Here is a 21,274-nt window from a genome sequence, read left to right as displayed (position 1 = left end):
GAGAGGCTCAGAGCTCTTGGCCCAAGAGCCCAAGGGGAAGAATATTTACGGTTTAATAACTGGCCTATTGATTCTCATTTATTTGCCGCCAACGGGACTTACTGAGGAAGTGAAGGCGAAAGGGCTGTGTTTGTAAATAATTCTCCAGTTGGCCCCATCACTCAGCCTGCCAGGCCTGCTTCTGAACAGGGAGGTGAGCTGGGTTAATATACTGCAGAGCCCTCTGCTTAGCTGAGCCCTGACATGCAGCCACAGGGACACCAGCCATCCAGGCCAACCTGTAGGACCCTCCTGAGCCCAAGCCCCTTCCCTATGCTCTTCACAGTTAGCAATGCACTTTCATATCTATGATCTCTTTTGACTGTCTCCCTTGAAGGAGGAAGACCAGGAGTTAGAGCCCACTTAACAGATGAGAACACTGAGACTTACAGAGATTATATAATTTATTTGAAGACACACTGCCAGGAAAGGGTGAGGGGGCAAGACTGAAACTTGGACAATTTCGTGGAGCTGACTCTATTAGTGAGCTATTGCCATGTAATAAACCACCCCAAAATTTAGTATCTTAAACAAAATGATTATTTATCATGAGTCTATAGGTCAGCTGGGCAGTTTGGCTGATCTGAACTAGGCTTGACTGATGTGGGCCAGGCTCAGTCAGCTGTTTGTGGTGAGCTGGAGGATCAGCTGGGACTGGCTGCTGTAGGATGACCTCAGCTAGGACAACTGGGCTCTGGCATGCATGTCTCTTGCACCCCTCTAGCAGGCTGGCCTGGGTTTGTTCTTGCAGAGGTGGCAGAAGTCCAAGAGAGGAAGCGGAAACACCCAAGCACCTTAACCAGCCTCTGCTTGCATCAAGTTTTCTGCTGCTGCATTGGCCAGAGCAAGTCAGCGTTGGAGAGCAATACTTAACGCTGTGGATACAGAGAGATGTGACAAAGTGGGACCATTAGTGCAATCAGTCTACCACAATGACCAGAGAGCACTACCCTTTCCACTATTTTCCAGCATTCTGCCCATTCCTTTGCAAAGAATTAAAGCCTTGAACAAACAGAGAATCCTGTTGTCTTTCCCCAAGTCTGGGTAGCACCGCTCTTGAGAAGCATGAGGCTTGATCTGGGTGGCACCAGAATGTAGAACCAAGACCTAAAGATTTGGGCTTAAGACTTGGAGGGATGATCCAAGGACTGAGGCAGTTCCACAATTGAAAAGGCTTCTTAGAGAGGTAGTGAGCTCCCAGTCACGGGGAATGTGTAAACTCAGATGGGAAGCTGTCAGCATGGTTGCAGGAGGGATTCTGCCTCCAGTGAGACTGGATGCAGATCAGATAAGCTAGATCCATAAATCCAGAAGCTTTTAAAAGAGTAGCCAATTACTGCAGCCCCGAGGCTGAGGAATGCTGCTATCCAACCCCTACTGTCTCTCCCAGCCTGGCCCCAGGCATAGTGGGGTCTCAAGTAGCAAATCCACTAGAGAACTGCTTTCTAGAAGAGAGAATAAGAGCATTAGAGATTCAGAAATTTCCCCTCCAGCCTCATAGAAAAGAAAGGGAGAAGGAAGCTTGGAGCAGAAAGCCCAAGCCAGCACCAGAGAGGCAGCCTAGCAAGGCAAAGAGTCAGACATGTCTGCTTGGGACCTCCTGTCAATGCTTGCTTTCTTTCAGCTTCATGCCTTCATCTACAAAGAGGATAACACTGCTGTGCTGCATGGTCGTAAGGGTTAAATGAGATAATGTAAAAAGAACGTTCATGAAATAAAATGTAGATTCGACAACTGTATTTTTTTTTCTTTTCCTTTTGAGTCACAGCAGTTAAAAACAAGAGCTGACATGAAATCCATGTTCCTTCAGGCCCACTGTAGCTACTTGCCCCTGTCCCTGCCCTGCTTGTGCAGAGAGGGCAGCTCAGACTTCTGGGTCTGGATAGGAGAACATGGAGTTCCCAAGGGAAGTCGGGAGCCAAACCAAGGGAAAAGGGGGCTCCCGGTCAAACACCCCCTCTCCCACCCCACCCCCATCGGGTGGTCATAGCAGGTGTGGCTGACCAGGCTGGCCCAGGACTGACTGGAACAATTCACCAACCACCTGCCCCCTCCTCCAATTCCGGCCTCCGGGAAGCGTCTCTTCTCTGTGGCAGGAACCTCATTAATGGAGAGAGAGGTGGGGAGATGGAAGAAGAGGGCGGTCTGTTGACGGCCTTCTCCACTTTCCGGAGCCTTGGGAGGGTTCTCAGGTAATAATAGTAACAGAACCTCTCCTTTGGGCAGAGCTCAGTGTCCCCCACAACGTCTGTGCAGCTTTTAGCAGAGCAGGCTCAGAGCAAGGGTGGAGCTGCCCTGCGGCTGACCGGCTGGCTTGCTTCCTGACTCACCAACCATTTGACCCACCAACCAACCTGTGTGGTGACTGACAGACACGGTGAGTGTCTGGCTGACAGATATGTCAACCAGCTGGCTGACTACTGACTGTCTCACTATCTCAATGACTGACTCAGCTACTGTCCAGCTAACTGGGTGGCAGACACAGCAATCATCTGACTGACAGACTGAGGTGCTGGCCAACATAGGGAGTGAAGGGAGCCACATGGTTTGATTGACTGAAGACTGTCTCACTAACTCAGTGACTAAAACATGGACTTGGTGCCCAAAAATTAATTGATTGATTGATATAGTATCTAACTAATAGACTCACGGGTTATCTGACTATTTCGCTGACTCAAGACTGACAAAATTACCATCGAACTAGTCTGCCTAGACAGACTCATGGGTTTCCTGACTGAAGATCGTTTTGCCAACTAACTGGCTGACAGAGAATGTCTATGTGACAGACCGATTGTCTGGCTGACTGTTTCAGCACGGACTAATTTATGACTGTCTGACTGACTGACTCTCACTCATTGACATTATGCTTGGCCAACCAACTGACTGACTGATTTGTCTGTTAATTTGACTGACCACTCCATGCATCGACGAGCCTTTCACACTAACTCTCAGATCAGCAGGTGGGAGACCCACTGGATAATTGATAGTCACGTTGACCTAGTGCACTACCTGACTGCCCGATAGGAATAACTAAAATGTTGACTGACTGACTGACTGACTGACTGACTGACTCACCACCATACTAACAACCCAATTGACTGGCTGCCTGAAAGCACATGGGCCCACTCAGTGACAGCCAGACTGACTCACTGGCTGGATGGACTGACCCACTGTCGAACCACTGCGGCTGCTTGGCTGACCCCAGTGCTGACAGCTGGTTGACGGCTGACCATGAACACAGCAGCAGCCTGCTGTGCTGACTGACAGGCCCAAAGGGCTGACAAGCTTCCCGGCTGATGGAGAAAAATATTTTTAGGAGTCCTTTTGGGTTCCTTGTTCTTTCTCTTCCCTGAACCCTCATCTCTCAGCTCAGCTTTTTTACCTCACGCTTTTTTTTAAATTTTTTATTTTTCGTATGCCTCATACATACAAAGGAATATGAATAACATACATGAAAAACTTAAAGAATGAAAATAAAATGAACACCTGTGCACCACCACTTAGATCCAGAGCTGGAATAGTGGCCTTCCACATGCTGCACAATAAAGCTACCTGGGAAGCTTTTGACAAACGACCATGCCTAGCTCCACCCCAAGAGATGCTCATCTTACTTGTCTGGGTGGGGCCTGGCATAACAGTGCCTTTATTTTTTCCAGCTTTATTGAGGTATAATTGACAAATAAAAATTGTATATATTTAAGGTATACAATGTTATGTACATACATATTATGAAATGACTACCATAATCAGTATAATTAACATTATCTATCCCCTAATGTAGTTACCATTTTTCATGTGAGGTGAGAACATTTCAGATCTACTCTCTAGGCAGATTTCAAGTACATGATAGTGTTATTAACTATAGTTACCATGCCGTACATTAGATCCCCAGAACTTATTCTTCCTGCATAACTGAAACAGTGCCCTTTGACAAATGTCTCCCCATTTTCTACTACCTCAGCCTTTGGCAAACACCATCCTTGTTTCTATGAGTTCAATTTTTTTAGATTCCACATGTAAATGAAATCAGGCATTATTTGTCTTTCTGTGTCTGGCTTATTTTACTTGGCGTAATATCCTCGAGGTTCATTGTGTTGTTGCAAATAGCAAGATTTCCTTCTTTTTAAAGGCTGATTGTATATACCACAACTTTTTTATCCAGTCTTCTGTCAACAGACACTTAGGTTGTTTCCATATCTTGGCTATTGTGAATAATGATGCAAAGAACATGCAGATATCTCTTGGAGATCTTGATTTCTTTTTCTTTTCTTTCTTTCTTTTTTTTTTTTTTTTTTTTTTTTTTTATTTTTTTGCTATGTGCCCAGAATTGGGATTACTGAATCATATGGTAGCTCTATTTTTAGTGTTTTGGGAACTTTCATACTGTTTTCCATAATGGCTGCACCAATTTACATCCTGTCATCAGTGCTTTCCAGAAGCCCCCTGAGTGATTCTGATGTGTGGCAGGGTCTAGTGTCCCTGGGTTGGACCCTCACAGTATCTTGGCCTAGCCTCACTACCCGAAGTGTGGTCTGAATCCATAGCATCAGCCTCACCTGAGAGCTTGTAGGAAACGTGGACTCTCAGCCCCTACCAGAGACCCTCTGAATGCAAATTTTCTTATTAACAAGACTCTAAGGTGACCCTTGACACATTAACATTTGAGAAACTCTGCCTCAGATAGTCTCTACATGCTCCTCTCTAGCTGCTGTCCGTACCCCCGTCAAAGAAAAACACTATCTCCAGTTCAGTTCATCATCTTTTTGCTTTTTTGTGTGTGTAGTTTCACTTAAACTTTCGTGTTTAATTTGCCTATTTTGGTTCTTTCTATCAATGAGCTCACTCTGCACATATTCCTCTGCGATGCTTTTTTTTCCTCCCACATTTTATTTTCGGATTTATCCATGTTGTGTGTAGCTATAGCACCTTCATTTTTCACTGCTGTGTAGTACTCCACTCCAGTGTGTGTAGCTATACCACAATTTATTTATATATGCTGAAAATGGACACTTGAATTGTTTCCAACTGTTGTTATTTGGGGTTGTTATTTGACGGTTATTGCTTGCTGCTATACTCATTGATTTCTCTTGGTGCACGTGTGTAAGAGATTCTCAGTGGGGCAGGTAGCCAGTGAGAACGCATATGTCTAGCTTATCTAGTAATGTCAAACTGTTCCCAGGCGCACATAGAGAATGGCCTGCTTCTCCACTCCCTGTGCTAGCAGTCTGCTCCTCCTCTCTCTGCCAACTCTCTTCTTCTCCAGGAAGCAGAACAGCCACAGCTTCTTCAGTAGCTACTGCTTCCCACGCTGGGGCCACTCTGTTTCCCTGAGGACAGGTGGTGAGTCAGAGGGATTTGTCTTTGACTCCCTGCCTCTTCCCTTCCCTTCTCTTCCATCTGGCAGACCAGACAGACTGGGAGAAGGCCCGTCTGGATTTTCCTGGCTCCTGGCCTCAGGCAGAGGGACTGTCAAGGGTTTGAAGGACTTGGGGCTGATAAGGAGAAAGAAAAGATTGTACTAGTCAGGGTTCTCCAGAGAGGCAGAAGCAATAGGATATATAGAGATATCTATAAGAGGAGATTTATTATAGGAATTGGTTTATGCAGTTATGAAGGCCAAGAAGTACCATGATCTGGAGGACCAGGAAAGCCAGTGGTATAATTCAGTCTGAGTCTGAAGGCCTGAGAACTGGGGGGCTGCTGGTGTAAGTTCCAAAGTCTGAAGGCCTGAGAACCAGGTACTCCAATGTCTGAAGGCAGGGAAGATGGATGTCCCAGCTTAAGAAGACAGAGAGAAAATTTGTGCTTTCTCTGCCTTTTGGTTCTATTTGGACCCTCAATATATTGGATTATGCCAACCCACATTGTAGAGAGCATCTTCTTAACTCAGTCTACTGAATCAAATGCTAATCTCTTCTAAAACACCCTCACAGATGCACCCGGAAATACCATTTTACCAGCTCTCTGGTCATCTTTTAGGCTGGTCAAATTGACACAAGATTGACCATCACAAGTGTGTAACCATGAGGGCCAGTAACACACGCCGAGCTTTGTTGAGTGGACTTGGACAGGGCTGCATGAAGGGAAACCCATCACAGCATGAAACCACCCAGAGCTTAGGGCTCGGGGACCACTATCTAGAGAGGAGGAGGACAGGAAACTCCTGGGGAGAAAGGAGAACCAAAGAAGGGGTACAGGCTCTGAGTCTCCATGGTGTCATTCTGCAGCACAAAGGCAGTCTCTGGGTCAGAGAGGGGCCTGACAGGCAGGAGCGGCTTAGGGCCATATGACCAGAAGGCTCTATCTTATCAATGGCCGGATGTAGAATGAGATTTGGGGTGGGGGTGGTGGGCAGCAAAGTTATTTGGGCAGGCCATAAATAGTTAAAAATCTGCTTATTCGAGCTATTTTTTAAACTATTGGATGTGTAACAATTTGAGTTCAGCACTGTCAGGCTTTTAAGATAGCAGGTCTCCACCTGCAGTGAAGAAAGAAATAACCTCAGGGCCAATACACAGAGGTCATTTTGGGCTCATTTATAAATATAACAGGGTCTTCAGGGGACAGGGCCCAGACAGGGCCTCTTTTAGTCTAGAACCTATAGCCTCTAGCAGGTTAAGGGTGGGTCTGAGGTGAGTCACACAGCTTGACAAGCCTCCATTTATGTTGCTATAAAAAGTTTATAATAAGAAGTATGCACAGTATTTCCTCTTTTCTGCTACAAACACCTACTATGCACCAGGCTCTGTGCTAGTACCTTCGTCTGCCTCCTGGGGCCCTTGCAGCAGTGGGTGCCATCCAGGGCTGCAGGCAGAGACCCTTACCAACGTCAGCCCTCCTCCTACTGCCCCACTGAACTAATCTTGGCCTCTCACTTATAACCCACAATCTCCTCAAGTGTTGTCCATGCAAATGCCCCTTGCAAGGAGCCCTCGAAGTAGAACAGGAAGGAACTTTGGAATTCGATGTAGAACAGCAACAACAGCGAGCATTAATTGAGCATTTATCATGTAGGAGACACGGCAACAAGCATTTTCTACAAACATCTTTTGTCTCCACAACAAACTTATGTTAGAATAGGTCAAATTCTATGCATATACAGGAATGCGTATGTGTGTGTGTCTGTACACAAAAATAGCACACTTCGTGTGCTGTCCCGCACCTTGGTTTTGTTCTCTCCATGATATACCTCGGAGATTATTCCATTTCATTACATATTGAGTGCTTCATTATATGGTTGTACCATCATTTAGCAAAAAAACAAAAAACCAAAAAAAACCCCACCTCTCTTGGTGGATATTTAGGTTTTTTCCCAATATTCCTTGTACTTGGTTCATTTGGGGGGGAAATTTAGTCTGAATTTCGGTGTCACTCTAACTCAAGGAGTCGGAGCCACAGGATGGGGTTCAGGCAGGAAGGAAAGTCAGACTGTGATTCTTGGAGAAGGAAAGGATGAGAAAGAAGGGAGAAGCTCAGAGGTAAGGGAGGAGGGAGAGGGAAGAAGGGAGTGGAGGGCCCCATTTCTGGAGGCGATGGGGTGGAGCCGGGGCTGGGCGGGGCTGTGGGCTGCATCCCCAGGGACTGGGCAGGTGGGTGGAGTCGGGGAAAGAGCAGTAGGAGGCATCAGCCGGGTGTGTGTTCCTATCCTTCCCAAGGTCTGCTCCGAATTGCAGTGCTCCACCTCTCCCTGCCCTTTTTCCCCCATGCTTTCCCGTACCCCCAGCCTGGGAAAATCCAGTCAGAATTAATAAAAGCAGCAGATTGCTTAGAGATGAAGAATGAGGGATAGAGACAGTTTGGGGGCCTGATATTTCCCTCATGTGTAATAATCTGGTGGTGGCATCTAGCCCTTTTCCTGGAGCCTTTATTAATATTAGCTCCAAATGCATAATTACCTGGCAAGCCCAAAGGGCTGATGCTCGTGGCCCTGCCCCCACTGTGTCCCCCCCTCCCCCCCTCTCCCCCTCCCTCCTCCTTCCTTGGTTAGGCCACCTGCTCCCTGAGGCCACAGGAGGGCGGAGGTGCTGGGGAGGAGGCAGACTGGTTTTTCTCACACATGTGGAGCCGTTCTGGAGGTCTGGGCTACTGGGTTCCTGGAGCATTTCACTGCCCTGCATAACCCCAGGGGGCCAGAACCTGCTAAAATCTGGAGGTCCAGGCCAAGGTTGGGGTTTTCCTGGAGGAGCCCGCATCAGACACCCTTTTCAGCTCTCTTGGCTGTTGAAGTGTCACTAGATGGTTGCGGGGTTGTGACCAGGACAGCGGGTGAGTCCTTGCTGGCCCACCTCCCCACAGGGCAGTTGCACTGCATCCTCCTGAGTCTGACCACCAGAAACCTCTCAGGCCTGGAAAAGGGCTGGGGAACAGCTGTGTCCTGTTCTCTTCTCTGGTGACAGGAGGGTTGTCCCTCTAGGCTTCAGCTCTGCAGCAGTTCTGTGGTGCGGGCTGGGTTGTCTTTGGCAAGTTGCTTGCCTTCTCTGACCTCGGTTTCCCCAGAAAGACAATGAAGGTGTCACCAGGGGCTCCTGCTCTGCTGCTTTCCATTCTGAGTCTGGCGCAGGTGTCAGGAGTCCTAGAATTAACAAAAACAAAGTCTGAGCAGACCAAAGACCAAGGGCAAGAGCATTCTGAGAGCTCAGCTCCCATGGGACCCCACATTCATTACCAGGAGCTGCACTGGCTGCAGTCCTGGCTCATGGCAGGATAAATAGGCAATTTGCATGTGGTGGGAGGAAGCATCTCATTATTCCTACATATCCACCAAGCTTCCTCCTGCACTGGGCCATCCTGCTCCCTCTGCCCAGAATGTTCTTCCCTTTGCTCTTTTTTTCTAGTCTTCCTTTAGAACTCAGCCCAAACAACATTTCTTCCAGGAAGCCTTCCCTGACTTCCCCACCAAGATCAGATTCCCAGTGTCCCATATGTCTCCTTCACAGTGATTTGGAGTCAATAAAATCAGAGGCACGATAAAGTGACTGTACTTTTCTGTAAATGAGCTTGATTTCTACTACAAACCCTCTTGCTTCCAGGAGACTGAAATGTAATCTAAAGCAATTCAGGATCTTCCTGCTTTCCCCAGAGTTTCACCACAATCCAGGGAGGGCCCAGGTGTGGAGGAATAGACGGTGGGTCCCCCAATGCTTCAGAGTCAGGAAGGGACTGTCATCTGTAGATCTGGCACATCCTCATTCCTGACCCATCTCAGCCCCCACCGTCCCTCTCCCACAAGTCATTGCAGCAGCAGCAGCCTAACCCCACGGCCTTTCCAGATCCGCTGTTACTCCCCATGCTGCCCAAAGAGACCCCACACAGGCAGTTCTGCTCCTAAGTGATGCTGGGCGCAAGGGAACTCGGGAGTCTCACTAGTTGGAGGGGGTGCAGATCCTCTCACCCTGGCAGCCCCCACATGGAGTGAAGATAGGGGAGACTGGATGGCAGCTGAAGGATCTGTCCTCAGGGACCCACCAGCTCCTCACCCCTCTGTCTCACGCTTTCGCTCTCTTCCTGTCCTTTGCCAAGCACAGAGACTATTCCTGGAGTTTGGGGAGAGGGTGGGGCATCATCTAACAAAGCTTTCCAGCTACATTTGCAATCTGCAGCAGAACTGACTGTCCTGCTGCATTATCCTGGTGGTCAGAAGAGAGGGGAGGGCAGGGGAGACCAGAAATACCAGGGAGAGATGAGCCTATATTAGGCACACCAATGGCAGAATACCTTAGTGATGACAGTAAGTGGGACTCTAAAGCTAGACAGCCTGGGTTCAAATCCTGCTCTGCTGCCTGCCAGCTGTGCAACTGTGGACAAGTTACTTCATGCTCTGGTCCTTTGTTTCCTCTTCCATAGATGGGGACACTAGCAGTGTCTGCCTGAGTCAGGATTGTATGAGGTAACACATACGAAGTGCTCAGCACAGTGCCTGGCATGTAGGAAACCCTCATGGGATCATTGTCCTTCCCTTTAAATGCACACCCCCTCTCAGATAAGACTACATTGTTTGGTGAGTATTTGATTATGTCCATCTTCCATGCCACTCTGTAAGCTCCAGGTGGGCAAGGATTAGGTTGCTTTGCTGGGGCGCTTGCTGGTTTGGGGGTCACAACTGTGTGGTTTGAGTGCTGACACTATGGATACTGCTCTTCCTATTTGCATCCCTGCCAGACCTGTACCTGACCATGACCTTGTCCTGTCCTGCACACACCTCTTCCAGGAAGCCTTCCCTGATATTCTCATTCAGATAAACCTCCCCCTACCAGGCTCTTCACAGCCCCCATCGAGAGTACAGCTCCATCTTCCCCACCCAGCACAAGCCCCTCAAGACTGGGAGCTGCATCCAGCTTCCCTATGTCTCCCGGACTGGGCCCAGATGAAGGGCTCCAGGTGAAGTTGGCCTCAGTCTTCTTTCATTTATTCGAGCCCCACAACAGTCCAGAGCAGAAGGCAAAGCAGATCCTATCCCAACTGAAACTCAGATTAAGTGATTTGCTTGGTATCACACAGCTGCTATAGGGAGGGGTTGGGACTGGGACTCAGGCCCAGAGATGTCTGGCCTCTGTTCCCCTCTTGTCCCAAAGAGCTCATACTCTAATTGCGGAAGACAGGATGAGACAGAGGAACCATTCAGAAGACAATGGCAGATAAGATCCCGGTCACGTGGCTGGTGTGGGCCTCCTGAGCGCCTCTTCCAAGCATGACTGAGGAAAACACCACAGGTGAGACAGCAACCTGAGCAGCAGCCCAGGTGGGTTATGGGAGGGCAAGGCCAGGCCTGGACTGCCAGAGGCCTTGCGTGCCAGGATGAGGTAGGGCTAGGCCCTTCCAAAGCCCCTGAAAATTACCTGAGTTCCTGGCCCACCTGCCCATGGGTAAGGCCAAGGAAATGGGGCACCCACAGGCTTTACCCTAAACTGGGTCAGCTCCATCATTAATGAAGTTTCTGAGGTCCTACTGTGTGCACATCTCTATCACCCCTTGCCCTTCTCAGCCTACACCATGACAGCAATCAGATGTCAAAGGCCCTGAATGGGGAAGTGACTCATGAGGGCACCCAGTAAGCCTCATGGGCCCTGGGATTGCGTCCACAAAGAATCGGCAGCCACTGAATTCTCGAGGCAATCCTTAGCTTCGAGACCATTATCTCGGGGTCACTGTCTGGATCTTCCCTCTCTGGGCAACCAGGAGCCAGGATACCAAGTTTTAAGCCAGTCCCTCTCCAGCTCCAAGCCCAGGCTGGGTATCTCAAGTCAGTAGCCCCATAACAGGCCAGGCCACCTGCTTTTTGTGGCTGGACTAAAAGATATCTCACACTGCCCCCTGGCTGGGCTGACCTAGATTAGCAGAAAATAATTCATTCTAGCAAAAAGCATCCAAATGCACTAATGGCTTCCTGGGCACAGCCAAAGAGCCCAGCCTGGGCCCTGCCCCTCAACTCAGCAGGAGCTGGGAGGACAGAGAAGATGAACACCCCCTGGATGGGGACCATGGCCTGAAATGGGAGTCACACCTTCCCAATAACCATGAAGTTTTCATTTAGTCTCATTTCGTCCTCACAGTAACTAGGAGGTAGACATTATTGGTCCATTGTTCTGAGGACAAATTTAAGGTTCAGAGAAATGAAGCAATTCATTCAAGCTCACACAGCAACTAAGAGACAAGGATGATGCTGGTCCACCTGACTCCAGAGTGGATGCTGGTTTCATGGCCCGCACCGTGCCCCTGAAGGTCCTGGAAGTACTGCTCAGTTCCACTTCCTCCAGGAGACCCTGAGCCCTGACCCCACAGAGACTCGGCTTCTCTGGGAACCTGTAACCTTGCTTCTGCTTCCTGCCTCTCCCCAACTCCACACTCACTCGGCCTGGCAGGCTAGGGTGGCGGCTAAGGGTTCAGGCTCTGAGCTCCTACTGCCTGGTGTTAGAGCCTATCTCCCATTCCTTAGGAACTGATGTGGGCCGGTGACAGCCTCAGTTTTCTCATCTCTTAAATGGGACTAATAATAATAGCACCCATTTTCCGGACTTGTTGCAAGGTGCCCGTGAGGGGATATGCGGCACAGAGAAGAATACAGAGAGTGCTACTGTTTGGCACTCTTCTCATGGTGGGGAGCTGGCTTTAAAGCAAGGTGACCGGTACCCAGGGATGTCACCAGTCTCCTTGCATCAAGGCTGTGTCCCCCACACCCCAGGCCCGTGTTGAATAGATAGCTGTCCCTTCTCCCACACACCTTCCTTCAGTTGGGTTAAGAGCTTGGGGTCTGGACCCAAGTGAATGAAAGTGACTCCCAGCTCTGACACTTCTAGCACTGCGGCCTTAAGTCAGTCGCTTCTTCTTTCTGAGTCTCAATTTCATCTCCTGAAAAATGAATATTTTAAAAAGGACTCTTCAAAGAATGTTCTAGGCCCACGTACTCCTCAATACCAATTTCCTTCTCAATATGTGAGAGAGAGTGGTGGAAGCTGGCCACAGACTACCAAGCTTCTGCCATCCTCAATCAAAGCTCTGAAACGCCATGGCAGTGAGGAGCCATGGAAGGTTTTACAGCAGGTGCATGGGCTAACTGGAGGAGGCCTCCCTCTGCTATGTCACCAGACTCTCAGTCAAGGTCAGAGGGGCCCAGAAAAGGCAAGATTCCTGTGATCAGGGGCGCAGGGGAGACGTCCCCTGAAGGTCTAAGGCCACCCAGAACTACTCAATGTTGGCACTGCTCTTGGTTCACTGCCCTGACAATGCTACAAACTCCAAGGCAGCTTTGTCTTTGGTGGAAAATATTATCTGTATTTGTTTCTGGGGTTGTCTCCAATTCCAGCCTACATACCAGTGTGTCCATCAGGTGTCCAGCCAGTGGCCCAGGAACTACCTCTTCCCGAGAGCCCATAGGGGTCAGGCTAGGAAGCCCAGCAGTGGGCAGGGCAGGGCAAGATCCTATCCCAGACAACCAGAGACCCCTTTTGTTCACAGAGGATCAGAAAGAACAAGAAGGACTAAAATTCATATCCCACGTTTCCTGGCCTGAGCCGGAACACTAGACTCAGGTAAGGACGCTGGATCTCAATCTCAGCTTCCAGTGACATTCAGCTGGTCATTTAAATTATGTGAGCTTCAGTTTCTATCTGTCATCTATCTATCATCTATCTATCTATCTATCTATCTATCTATCTATCTATCTATCTATTTATATCTATCATCTATCTATGTCATCTTTCTATCTTTCTGATTAAAATCTTATTAATCCCAATGGATTGCTATCAGCATCAAACAGGGGATTAGATTCAACCGTAAAGACCATTCCCTGAAATGGAGTTAATAGCACTGTGCACTTGTGTATGGAGAGAGTCCCAGACAGCACTTCAGTGAGAAGCGGAACCTTGGAAAAGGCCTGCACCCCAAGCCTCAGTTTCCCTCCTACACAGATGCTCTCTAAGGCTCATCCAGCTCCTAAACGCCAGGCTGCAGATTCCTCCATAGGAAAATGGACATGCTGACAGGCCCTCTAGGTCTGCAATATGATCTCCTCCCTCAGGGGACATAGGCTCCCCGCCCATGCGGCTGGTGATTAATATGTCCTGAGTGGGTTTCCCGACCCGCTGTCAGGGACATCAAGGTAAGTGCCCATCCACAGGCTGAGGGCTCCGCCGATGAATAAATAATAACAGCAGTGAAGTAATGGGATCCGGTGAGGCCGCTTAGGATAACGGAGCGACAGAAGTGGCGTGGAGCCCCAGGGACTGGTGCTGCCAGAAGAGCTACTGGGAGGGGGTGGCAGGACCCTGGGCCTGTGCACGCCCCGGCAACGTTCCGTCTGCTGACCACGACGACAAAGAACCCTCATCCTGGTCCTGGGTGACCCTGCAGCACGGTGGTTCATATTACAGCTGTGAGTGTAGGCTTTGGAATCATGCAGACCTGATGCCACTCTGCCTGCTGAGCCTCAGTTTCCACATTTGTGCAATGGACGTGATAAGGAGAGGAGGTGTTAACACGTTTCAGCTCATCGTGAGCCCCTGACTAGTGCTAGTGCTGGTTGTCCCCAAAGTGATCGCGCCTCTTTCGGCTCACTAAAGTCTTAACTCAAAAATGCCCCAAGGACCAGGTGGTGCCCATTTGCTAGATGAGGAGACTGAGGCTTAGAAAGGTGCTTGTTTCTCTCCGGAAAAATCCTAGCTCTGTCTCTGGCTACGTTTCCCCAACACTGATTTAATTTCTATTTTGGGCCTCGCTGTCTGCTGGGCTCATAGGTGATATTAGTGAGCCAATCTATGTTCTGGGGACCTCACAGTCCAGAGGGAAGGGCAGGCGAGGCAAAGGGTGGGTCCTTGAAATAGGCCCTAAGCGAAAACCACACTGAGACATCACTATGCATACACTAGAAGGGCCCAGTGAAAAAGGCTGATGATACGTTTTGTGTTGGCAAAGATGTGGATCAACTGGAACTATCTCACATTGCCAGTGAAAGTGTGAAATGGTACAACCACTTCACAAAAGGTGTGACAATTTCTCATAAGTCCAAACATGTAACTGTCCTTGACCCAGCAACTCCACTCCTAAGTGTTAGCCAAAAAAAATGAAAACATATGTCTACACAGAGACTTGTATATGAACATATATAATAGCTTTGTTTATAATGACCAAAGCCTAAAGACACCCAAATGTCCATCACTAGGTGAAGGGATCAATAAATCGTAGCATATCCATTCAATGGAATCCTATGAAATTATCAATACATGAACCAAGAAGGGTCACTTTCAAAAATATGATGCTAAGTGAAAGAATCCAGGCACAAAGGAGTACACACTGCATGATGTCATTTACATAAAATCCTAGAAAAGGGAAAACTAGTCACTAGTGACAGAAAATGGATCAGAGTTTACTTTCTGGGGCCAGGTGAGTGTGGAGGAGACTGCTATGCAGGAGGGAACTTTCTGGGGCAATAGAAACATTCTGTGCCTTGACCGTGGTTGGTGGTCATTACATAAGTATACACAAACTCATAGACTGCTACATTTTTACGGGTGCATTTTATTGTATATAAATCTTATTTCCAGAAAGTTGATTAAAAACCAAATCAAAACAAAACACAAGCACCAAAAAATAAAATTACCCACCAGAGTAATCCAAACAGCTGGCAGTCCCCAAAGAGCATATGATCATGGAATGGCCAACTAGAAGTTTCAACATAAACCACTCATTTGGCATGAGGTTGGTGGTTAGAGGGAGGGAGAAGCTTTGCCTTCTCTGGGCTGGCTAAGTCATGGTGCCATGGGGCATGGGCCCCCTCCCTGAGCACTGTTAGAGAAGCAGGCCTTCCTCACGGGCCAGTTTCCTGCCCCCTCCTCTCCAGGGGTGCTCCTCCAGCTCAAAGCTGCTAATAGCCCAAACAGCTTCTTCGTGAGAACTCAACTGGAGCCTTAGCTTGGCAAGATGATGGTGACTTTGTGCAAAAAGAAAGGATCTCCTTCCTCTAAGCAGACACAGCTCTTTGTCACTTAGTAAGCAGAGCGTGGACTGGATTTAAACTCCCCACTTGCCCCTTAGTCCAAGCCTTTTTATATGACTCCACCTGGAGGCTTCTTGCTGAGCCTCCATCCTGGAAACTTCTCCTGCCCCTCTCTGGGCCTCAGTTTCCCCACTTGTGAATTGGGGCCAAACGACTGTGAAGATCTAATGAGAGAGAAAGGAAGTTGCTTTGAAAAGTATGATATGCTCGACAAATGCCAGTTTCTCTCTAGACTGTTGGATGAATGGATGGATGGATGATGGATGAATAGATAGTTTGACAGATGAATGGATAGTTGGATGGATGGGTAGGTGGATGGATTGACGAGTGGATGAATAGATGGATGGATGGATGATGGATGGAGTTTATGGGATGGATGGATGATGGATGGATGGATGGATGATGGTGGGTGGATGGGTGATTGATGGATGAGCAGATGGGTGGATGGATTGTTGAATGGGCGGGCGGAGGGGTAAATGGATGGAGAGATGAATGACAAAATAATCTCTGAATTTCAGTTTTATGTTCTCTGTATCCTCTGGGGGCAGTGAAAGGTGGCGAGTGAGATATGGGTCCACATATCGGTGTTCTCTGACCTCCCTTTTGTATTCCCTTCCACCATTCCTAAATATGTCAATCCCCAGCTTACAATCCTTTGGACCCCAAATGCCATGGGCAATCCTCCTCCTCAGGCTGGTGGAAATGAGTTTGGCATGTAGATAGTAGGAGTTGAAGAAATGAGCCTGCTCCTCCCCTAGCCAGGGCCCCTCCCTCCATAGGGTCATAGGCCCCTGCTGAAGAGCTTCCTTTTCTGGGCCCTGATCTACAATGAGATAACCGATTATTCTCGCTGCTTAGTCTCTTTCTCAATAAAAGGTTGGACAGAGATGAGACAATTAAAAGGCAGATCCCCAGCCACCCTGGAGAGATTCAATGAATAATAACAAACTTGCAGCTGCAGTCTGGCTCAGGCCTTTGGAACAGCCAACTACAAAAAGGCTTAAGGGACTCAGTGGAATGACTTAATTTTCTCGAGAACAATGGCCAGAGGGGAGCAGAGAGCTGGCCCTCCCCTTGCCAGGGTGAGTGCTGAGTATCTCCTACAAGAGGGGCCCCTATTCTCCAGCTCAGCCAGCCTGCTGCTCAATGCCAGGGCAGGGGATGCAGAGGGCAGAGACTCTGAAGTCAGGCAAATCAGGGCCACATCCCGACTCTGGCCTTGCCCAATCTGTGTGGCCTTGAGCAGATGTTGGAGCCTCTCTGACTCCCCTTGTATCTGCATATGTGAGACGGGGTGACAATGAAGTGAGCCTCACAGGCCTATTCCACCTGGACACAGGTGAGATGCTCTGCTCTGTCTAGGGGAAAGTGGTAGAGACCATGAGACCAGCAGCAGTGATCACTGCTCAGGGTCATCAGGCCCCTTGGTGTTTGAGAGCCTTTTTTCAGAAAGAAGGCAATCAGAGCCCCAGGAGCTAATAGAGAGGAGAGGCACATGTCACACATGCACCTACGTCTCCCCTTCTTTTTACCTGCAGTCCTCCCCAACTTACTAACTCAGAGCCTGTTCCATCTGGTCTGCAAGCCCAGCACAGATGACTGAGACCCAGGAGTTTAGTCCCGGGAGTCAGCGTTTGCCTTCAGCCTATTTGGGTTTTTCAGCATCACGAGACTGAAACGAGAGGGAAGAAGTAGCTCGCCCAAAGTCACTGGTCTCTGGAACTCAGGTCTCAGACTCCCCAGCCAGAATCTTTGCCTGGTAATGCTCTCTTATCCTTACAGGCTGTACCCATGTGCCTTGTCCTTAGGGAGTTTTCCTGAGTCCCCAAACTAGAAAAAGTCCCTCTGCCTTGTCCTCCACAGACACCAGAGAACATTTCACTTGTATTTACAGTTCTCCTTTAACATCTGTGCTCCCAGGAGACAGGGCATCCCCCACACGCATTTTGCATTTTCGGAGGTATCACTAGTACTTAGCACGGTGCCTGTGCATAATCAATGATTAATAAATAAATACTAACGGAACTGCTCTCTGCAATGCCCCACTTCAGCCTTTCAACTCCCAAGGGTGGGATTGGAAGTCCCGACTACGGAGGGGTAAGGGGCAGTCAGAAGTGCCCACAGACAGGCCATGGGCCTCCAGGCAGCCTCGGTCAAGCCCCAGTTCTAACTCTAGCTCTGCCTGGACTGCAGTAATCCCCACTTATCAGCCTGTGTGCTTATTGGAGAGTGCAAAAATAACTTCACAATGAGCCTGTGGCAGCAAGGTGAAGACGCAGAGAGCCAAGAGAGCGATGAGCTAATTAGAGAAGGTGAGTAATGAGCAGATGTGCAGGTGTTTATTTAGTGAGCAGGAGTCTGGGAGGCTGAGGATAAGCCTGTGGATCAGTCTTGCTCTGGCACACAGCTGGGGCTCCGACCAGGAGAAGCTTCCAGTGCCACCAAGAGGACTCAAGCAGCTCCAGTCTCACCTACCCCTATCCCTACATTACCCTATGATGGGGTACCTTCCCGAGGCCTCTTGTCACTCAGGGAACTGTATAAGGAACTATGCTCTTCCCAATGGAGGCCAAGTCTCCCAGAGCTCATCTCTATGAACTCCTTCTTCCTCCTTCACCACCCATTTCTCATCACCTGGGCTCAGGCCTCCAGTGCAGAAGAAAGAGCACTGTTCTGAGGGTCCAGACTCTCTGTCAGGCTCCGGTTAGTACAGCACTTGATGGCTAGCTGAGACTGTACAAAAACAAACAAACAAACAAACAAACAAAAACATCAGAACCCAGGTGGAGCTGGCAGTTCATCCTGCCCCATGCTTTAGGTCTCTCAATCTCTCTCTCTCTCTCTCTCTCTCTCTCCCCCTCCCTCCAGAAGTAGCATGGTAGCTGGGCAGATATCCTTTGAATTCAGAGAAGCCAGGGTCTGTCGCTGTCTTACTTCCCGCTCCTGCCTCATGGCCCCTCCAGAACAAGGCCTTCCAGCTTACATCTGAACATTGCTCCCCACCAAGGTAGGTGGCTGTCGGGTGGTTTAATTCATAACAATAAACCCACCTTCCTGTAGAAAAATGATGCCTGGGAGGTACTCTCAGCCCTTATTGACCTCAACTCTAGTTCTAGCTGCACTACTGACTGTTCCTGTGACTTTGGCAAGTTACTTGGTCACTGGGCCTCAGTTTCTTCATCTGGCCCGTGAGATTGAACTCAGTGACCCCTATATTCCTTTCCAGAACTGAGCCATCCCCACCCAGTTCCCTTCAACAACAAATAGCAGTAACAATTCTCACCCTCTCTGCTTTGTTAGCTCTACCAGAGGATGGAGACTTGTGTCTATCTTGTCCACTCCAGGGTCCTAAGGACCTAGAAAAGATTCTGGCATATCACGGGCACTCAAGAAATATTTGTCAAGTGAATGGACCACTTAACAACAGCTACTATTTATTAAGTGCATATAATGAGCCAAACACTGGGCCAAACGCTCTTCATGCATAATCTGAAGACAGGCCATTCAAGGGGAGAGTAAATGTCAGGGGGAAAGAGGCCTGAGTTGCGGGGAGCCCTGCTGCGAGCCTGGACCACACTCGCTCCTGCCTCTCACCACCCCTAACCTAATGAGCCCAGAGAGGGACTGAAGGGTCCAAGGTTGCTCTCTTTAGGGTTTAGAAAGTCCTGAAGTGTTGGTTCAAAGTCAGTGTTAAATCTATCCCTTCGCTTTCATTTTTCTTGTTTAATACTCAGAGAAAAGGAAAAGTACCACTTTATGTCAGATATTACATACCCAGAAATCTTATTACATTCTCCCAAAAACGCCGTAATAAAGTCAAAAGGCTGATGACAAATGGGGGAAAATATTTGCAATATACACTAGAGACAAAGGGTTATAGTTTTAATATAAAGAGCTCTTCAAATCATTGGGAAAAACAAACCAAGAATTTGCAGATTGAAATCATCGATAAACTAGAAGAAATTTTTAAAAAATCATCAACTTCACTAATAATTCAGAAATTCAAATTTCAGTAATAATAGGATGCAATTAATCACCTAGCAAATTGGTGCAGATACTCTAAATCAAATGTTGAGTGTCAGAAAAAGCACGTGATGACACATTGTGAGTATTTCCGGAGGGCAATTGAATGAGAAGATCTGAAAATCTTTAAAGTGTGCACACTTTTCAACCCAGTGATCTTATCCCAAAGTATTTAGCCAAAGAAATGTCTCAAGGATGTTTCTTTAAATACTGATCAGGGATTATTAATCAGTGCCTACTTGTATGATGATAAAGAATTAGTCAAATGAATCATGGTTCTTCCTACATTGGAACAGCATGAGCCATGAAAAATGATGCATATACATATTCACATCTTTAGGCCATCTTTAGAAAGACTCAAGAAACTGGTGACAATGCTAGGCCCTTCGGGAAGAGAACAAGGGATAAGGGGACAGGCAAGGGAGGGAAATTTATTTTCCATTCAATCTCTTTTATATTGTTTGAATTATTTATTGTGTACATGTATTAACCATTAAAAATAAAATCAATTAAAATTTAAAAGACAAAATGATGAAGAAATATATTTTGTCAAAAAATAATTAAAATAGACTTTGGATGGCTATCCATCAAATGGTAATTGCTGGGATGGAAGCTCTCTACCTTTTTTTGTGTTTTGGCCCCTCCTTTCACCTCCTTTCTCTTTTAGACCTCACAAAAGAATGGTCCAAGCCCAGGATATTTGGGGGACACCTTCACTGGAGGGCAAGTTCACTGCACTGAAAAGCCTCAGGTATCTATGTGAGCCCCTCTCTGTCCTTCTCACCTCATACCTCTGTGGGCCCTGCTCTGAAAAGGCAGCCACCTCAGATTTGGGGAGAAAGGGCAGAAAGCCCCTCAAAGTCTTTCAGGCCTGAGTTCTCCATCCTAACCTTTATCAGACTCCCACATCCATTAATGAATTTATAAATCGAGTAGCATTTGGAGTCCTATCCAGGCACTGTTTCTCAGACATAACTTTCTTGGCAGGAACTCTGTTGGGTGAGGGTGGGAAGATCATCTCCAGGGTTTCTGGCATGCCTCACTCCATCTAATATCATGATAGCCCAGAAACTTCACTTGGAATTCAGAACAATTCTTTCTGGATAGTGAGACTATAGGATATTTTTAATGTTCATGTTTATGCTAATCTGCATTTTCTAATCTTTCCATTGCTTAGTAAATTTTAAATATTTTTCCAAGAAAAAAAGGAGGAGAATAAAAAAAAAAAAAAACCTCCCTCTTGGGCAGTCTTACTGAAGATAGGGCCTTGGCAGTGTTTTTTACAAGATAGACACCTGCCCCCACGACTTCCTTTTAATTAGGTCATCGAATTCTCTAAAGAAGTCTTTTGTGGACATCAGATTGCCTCCGTGCTTGCAGGGGATTAGAAAATGCCAGCTCTGATCTCTGGGGATTGGTTCTTGAAAGAACTATGACTCCTAAAGTGCAAAGGGGCTGTGAGAGAGTACGTTCGAGTCAACAAGTATTACTGCCTGACATTTGTACAACGTCTTGAGATTTTCAGAGAGCATCCACATCCATTATCCCCTTTGATCCTCCCAGAAACCTTGGGAGAGACTGGACTTCCTCTGGGAATCAGAAAGGAATTATTAGTTGTCCCTTTTGACACACAGGGAAACTGAGGCACAGAGAGGTTAATTGCCCAAGGTGGTAGAGCCAGGCTATAAATGCAAGCCATGTGGCTCTGTATCCTACATCCTGACA

The sequence above is a fragment of the Pteropus medius genome, unplaced genomic scaffold (genome assembly GCF_902729225.1).
Source record: "Pteropus medius unplaced genomic scaffold, Ma_sr-lr_union100, whole genome shotgun sequence".
In the NCBI taxonomy this organism is placed as follows: Eukaryota; Metazoa; Chordata; class Mammalia; order Chiroptera; family Pteropodidae; genus Pteropus; species Pteropus medius.
The sequence above is the reverse complement of the archived record's forward strand: the minus strand, read 5'-3'. Positions refer to the sequence as shown.